The 6,506-nt window shown below is 31.9% G+C and overlaps 1 protein-coding gene across 1 annotated transcript in view; it reads right to left on the reverse strand.

The window, feature by feature from the left end:
• The window catches only part of LOC124530009, a 95,841-nt gene extending 92,554 nt beyond the window's left edge, over positions 1-3,287 (reverse strand). Inside the window, exon 1 of the mRNA XM_047103982.1 lies at positions 3,079-3,287. The gene's annotated coding sequence lies outside the window, so the exon portion shown is untranslated. The remainder of the gene's footprint in view (positions 1-3,078) is intronic.
• Positions 3,288-6,506: the final 3,219 nt, after the last annotated feature.

The raw sequence follows: 6,506 nt of genomic DNA on the forward strand, positions 1-6,506 counted from the left end.
CAAATAATAATTTGATATAAATGTAATCTAAACAGTGATAATGAGACGGTCTTGAGCTGCGAGTTAAATTTAATCTATTCTATCTATCTATTATTTCTTCTTATGTAATGTCACAGATACGTTCGTGTATATCAGATGGTTCTGTTAGAACGCCTATAATTAAGAAATATAAATGAAAATATAGCCTGGAATTTGTCTAGATTATAATTATAGCTTTTGATTTCACGTTACAAGAATTACCAGATAGATTTAAATATTTCTATTTAAAATGTATTTTTGTATGAAATAGGCAGGTGAACTGGCATGTAACATCTTTGTTCCCATATTGTGTCATCATTATTGGGAACAAAGATGTTACCCTCGTTCTTATTGCTAATCTGACTCAATTGCTTTCTAAACCGTAACACAGCAATACTAAATATTGCACTTTGACAGTGGCAGAAGAATATTTGATGACTGGGTGATACCAATACACACGGGCTTACACAAAGTTCCGACCCAATATCTAATGATTGAAAAAGAGTAACTACTGCGTTTATTGCCGATTATTCACCGTAGAATTTATATTCCGAACCGGTGGTAGCTTCACTTAATATAGTTTGTTAAATGACGATTCAAATGAATATCTTAGTATATGTATATTTAGGCTTTGATTTAGATTTGTTAGACATATTTGAAGTATCTAAGATATTATATTCATTTAGACATCATAAAATATCATAACGATCCCGCTATCACCCGTAAGGGAGTAGGGGCGATAAACGAGGGTGACCGCAAGAGAAAGTTGGTAACTTAATTTAAATACAACACTGAAAACTAAATACATTAAACTTATCATTATTATATGTAAACAAAGTCATTGTTTTGAAGTCAATAATATAATAATTATTGGCAACTTCGTGCGAGTTTGATTTTAACAAAAAAGTAATTATTGTAGCCTAAGTTACTCCGTATTATATAAGCTATCAACCAGTGAAAGTTCCATCATAATCGGTCCAGCCGTTCCATATATTATCCGGTACAAACAGAACAGCAGACTATTAATTTTGATATATGTACCGTGTATACATACAAAGCGGTTATTTTAATATTACAAACAAACACTTTGATTATTACAGCGAAGTAACTCTATCTGTCTTTCTTACAACAACAACAACAACAGCCTGTAAATTCCCACTGCTGGGCTAAAGGCCTCCTCTCCCTTTGAGGAGAAGGTTTTGGAACATATTGCACCACGCTGTCCCAATGCGGGTTGGTGGAATACACATGTGGCAGAATTTCTATGAAATTTGTAACATGCAGGTTTCCTCAAGATGTTTTCCTTCACCGCTGAGCACGAGATAAATTATAAAGACAAATTAAGCACATGAATCAGCGGTGCTTGCCTGGGTTTGAACCCGCAATCATCGGTTAAGATGCACGCGTTCTAACCACTGGGTCATCTTGACTCTGTCTTTCTTACACGTTTAAAGAAAGGAATTAAATACATTTTTTTGTATAAAACAAAGTTGAATAACAATTATATTATTATTTTATATCTAGCTGAAAACTAACAATGAATCTCTGAAACGAGAGCGAAGCAAATAGAACTCACACTACGAGTTTTAAACGTAACACGAAATCAGCATAGGTGTTATGAATATTGACGAATTTTCTGAAGTAATTCTGTCTTAAGTGGCACAATATAATGTATTCTAACGCCCACGTGAACTAAACCTACATAGTTATTCTTAGAACACATTTGTTGTTGAACCGAGATGGCCCATTGGCTAGAGTGAATACATCTTAACCGATGATTTCGGCTTCAAACCCGGGCATGCACCACCGAATTTTCATATGCTTATATGCGTTTATTATTCATCTGGAAATTCTATCACATGTGACCCCATCAAACCGCTTTAGAGCAGCGTGGTGGAATATGCTAATCTCAAAGACAGAGGAGGCCTGAGCCGAGCAGTGGGAAATTTACAGACTGTTACTATTATATAAATATATTTATTATTATTTATTGTTAACTTAGAGGGTAGTCGTTAGGTTTAAGGCATAAAAAAGTAGCCTACATTTTTGGATTATATACAGGTTACCTAATATCAAAACTTCATCAAATTTTCTTCAGTGGTTTGTTCTTTAAAAAGAATCGGACAGACAGACACTGCTCATCTCTTATTTATAGTATTAATATAAATGAGTTACGTGTTATTTGCAAATAAAACTTATTTTCGTTTGTTTATTTTTAATATCTCGTTGTAATAATTGAATTAAAATAAAATAGACAATCCGTTTGATGCGAAACGATTATTGCATACATCCATGGGGGCGTAGCAGTTACGTTAAGCGTGGGTGAAACGCACGGAGCCGCTTCTAAATATAATTAATAATAAATATCAATAATATAAATAAAACGCTTTATGAATATGATTTAAAATTAAAATTATTCCAAAATAAATTTAATTTTAAATTAATTAATTAAAATAAACTTTATGTTTAGATAAACTAAGCGCATCGATTACTTGTGTATTATGTAAATTATATACATAATATATACATTATATACATAATAAATAAACGTAGGACGAGGAAGAGAAACTGAGGGATGATTAATCATCTTCGCGACTGACAAGCACGCCGAATTATGTAAATAACCCGTATTACCATATAACCGATATCAAGAGGATTGATATATACAACGATAGCGATCCTAGTTAGCTATATACATATAGTATATTAAAACAAACACACCTATTGATTTGTTTAATTGATGTATTCAGATCCCCTGATTTCGAATGTTCGATTTTATCGAACATTTTAATTTGTTTTTTTTTTTCATGACAATCTCATTAATTAATTTTAGTGATTTTTGTTTTATTTTTTCACTTTATTTTAATTAAATCCCGTTTAATATTTAAAATAACATCTAGATATGCGCTGGATTATTTAATCGATTTTACTTGAATTATTTATCACTATCAAATGCAAAAAATAAATCAATGTTCACTCAAAAAGTTATGAAGTTAATTATAAATAAATTAACCGTTATTTGTAATTTAGCACACGGTTTAAAACGTGAAGAGTACTTACTTAAGAAAAATCAATTCCAATCCTGAACACAAATTTCAAAAAAAAATAAACAACAGTTTTGTTTTTAAACCAAATTCATTTCAATCCACCAATAAACACAGATAATAACAGAATTATTTTGAATAAAAATCTTTTCACTTATCACTTGCACTATTACGAACGTAAGTTTTCCGGTTTCAACGAGCGTTCAAGGCAGCATGCAACGACGACGGCGCGCGGACGACTGACGCTAGGATGAATCCAGTAAGCTTTCGGAATTCCGCCCGCCTAAGTGCGCAGCGCTCGCAGCTAACATTGTTATAAATATAACTTTATTAAAACTATACCCTTGTCTGTACACCTCTAATAATTATAATTAAACTTTTTATGATATATTTTAATAAGCGTTTCATTTGGAACTATAATTATATTTCACAAGTATTGATATACTATAAATATACTGTTTGAATTAACAGGAAATTTCATTGAAACATTGAATATATTTAGATTTGTTAGTATATTGGTATAAATTATTATTGATTCGGTGGTCATCTAGGTTAGCTTGATTTAATTCAAATGTCATACCATATATTGAAAAAAAAAAACGTACAGATAAAAGTGCAAAAAATAAGAGATCGGTTTTTGTCAAAATAAATCCTTGTAAATTTTATAGCACGTACAAGCACTGTAAATCAAATACGACCGCGCCAAGCGAACATCGCTTTCGCCGAGTCTGTATCACCCCGCGGTAACATCGTACAATTTGCCCTATTTTTCCAATATACATCTTTTGATTACTTACACTACTTATCGAAATTACAAAGTTACAATTTTTTATTTGAATCTCGAGTAAGAAACGATTGAATAACGTTTTCTTAGTGTCTGTATGTTCAAATCCGTTTTAGTAAATCTTGTTCACAAGAAACGTAAAAGTTCGTTCCTTTTAACTTAATAATTTTTATCTGTAAAATATGTAATATATTAAAAAAATAATAAATATTGGACAACATCACATCCATTACTCTGACCCCAATGTAAGTAGCTAAAGTGTGTTATGGAAAATAAGAAGTAGCAACTGTACTACAAACACCTAGACCCAAGACAACATAGAAAACTAATGAACTTTTTCTACATCAACACGGCCGGGAATCGAACCCGGGACCTCGGAGTGGTGTATCCATGAAAACCAGTACATCCTATTCGACCGCGAAGGTCATCTAATTAAAGTTAAGAATTGTTTGAAAGGTAGAAATCGTCGTTTATTTAAGGTAAGAAAAATCAACAGTATTTTAATTTAGTATTTAGTTGGTTTAGGTTAGCGGACGAGCATGTAGGCCACCTGATGTTAAGTGGTCACTATCACCCGTAGACAATGAAGCTGTAAGAAGTATTAACTATTCCTTACATCGTCAATGTGCCAACAACCTTGGGAACTAAGATATTATGTTACTTGTAGTTACACTGGCTCACTCAGCCTTCAAACCGGAACACAACAATATCTACTGAGTACTGATATTTCGCGGTGCTTGCACAAAGCCCTACCACCAATAAATAAAGTACCTTAGTACATTACCTAGCATTGCTAAAATAATGGGACAGTACCAAATTTTGATTATTCTATACTAATATAAAAAATACCAAAATATCTGTGTCTTCAAAGCGGCGACACGATTAAGATCAAATTTGTTATAAAACTTTGAATCCCGGCTAAGGAAAGGTTTTTTTAATTCAACTCTCGAGGGGTTATACTTTGAGGTTTCGTGACAATTTGTGTGCTATAGGTAAATTTACATAAAAATTACAGGGGTAAACCGCGGTTTTAGTTATAATTTGGCCCATCATTTGGTCCTCTTAAAATTTAAGGAATATAATTGAAGTCTTTGTTATTATTATAATTGTATTAGAATATTGTATTTAAATTAATTAATAAGATCAGTTTAAAATATTATTTATGTTAAACGAAGATCTTGCCAAGGTGATAAAATATATGATTATACAATATTAATATTAATGAATCGGAAATATCGTTTTATAGACAAACCTTTATTTTTCGCCATGCAATTATTGTAATTATTTCCACTGTAACAAAGTACTAATTCGATTGCGGTCTCACAGAAAACATTCTTATGACAGTCATTTCACTGAGTCCTCTCGATCGAGGACGGGGGTTCTCCTTTTCGTGGCTAAGTTTTACCAACCGGTGCCGCAACCAAGATAAATAGATGCAGCAAATTGATTCTATCAAAGATTATAAACATAATATTTTTGTAAACATACCGAATCTTCATTTCTCGAGCTTGATTTGAGCTATTCAATATTTTCATCATTGGGACATCATCTACATCCAAATGTATTTTGAACCGTATTTCATTTATCTCGAGGGATAATCTCTCAACATCGGGATATCTGACAGCACTCGCCTCTACTGTATTATTAAATGGTTCGATTTTGGTTATCGTTACAATGTAAGAGGTGATTTTGAGCTTTACGTAACAGTACTATCTCACTAATTGACGAGCATTGATATGACGACCTCACGGAGGTCGGGTAGTGTGTACAACGGTTTTCATTAGTTCTCCACTCCGAGGTCCCGGGTTCGATTCCCGGCTGAGTCGATGGAGAAAATTCAGTAGTTTTCTATGTTGTTTTGGTTCATAACATAGTACGTCAGCCTTTTCCTACTATCCTAGCCTTAGCTACTACCTAACGTTGTCCAATATTTTTTGAACTGCAATGTAACTAAAATTAAATATTAAGAACTTGGATCCGTTTTTATTTTATAAAAGAGATTTTTTCAGAAAATTTCTAATCATGGAACTAGAGACCCATTACGGAATGTTTTTAAAAAGTACGAATTCACACAGTTTCATAACAATATTTTGACATAAAAGTTATACATGTTTACAGAAAATTTGATCACATTTATAGAATAAACTTACGTTTATTGTACATTGTAAGCTTATAACGATATATTTCCGCAAAGTCAGTAAATCCTTCTCGGTATTCGTGAAATAAAATACCGCATATCTTTAAACTTTCTGATTCGTAAATTCAAATTATTTATAAAAATAACATTGATAAATAAAGCATCTTAATCAGCAAAAGTGTGGACTTAATAATTGTTGATATTCAGGCAGGATATATTGTATATAACGATGTTATTTTAATTGTTAGAAAAGAGTAACTACTGCGTCTCTTGCCGGTTCTTTTCGGTATAGTCTTTATTCCGGTGGTAGTTATGCTTTTAATATGTTTTTGTATAATGATGTTTCAAATTGTTTATAATTACATACTTAAATAAAGTATATTTTGATATAATTTTTCGCCTATAGTTGAGTTAGTTAGTCTTACTATATCCACCCAAGAGATCATATTGTACATAATGAAATTAATTTGACTAAGTTCAAATTTATTATATACTAGCGACGACTGATACTAAATATACTGAA

This window comes from Vanessa cardui, chromosome 5 (assembly GCF_905220365.1).
Source record: "Vanessa cardui chromosome 5, ilVanCard2.1, whole genome shotgun sequence".
Lineage (NCBI taxonomy): Eukaryota > Metazoa > Arthropoda > Insecta > Lepidoptera > Nymphalidae > Vanessa > Vanessa cardui.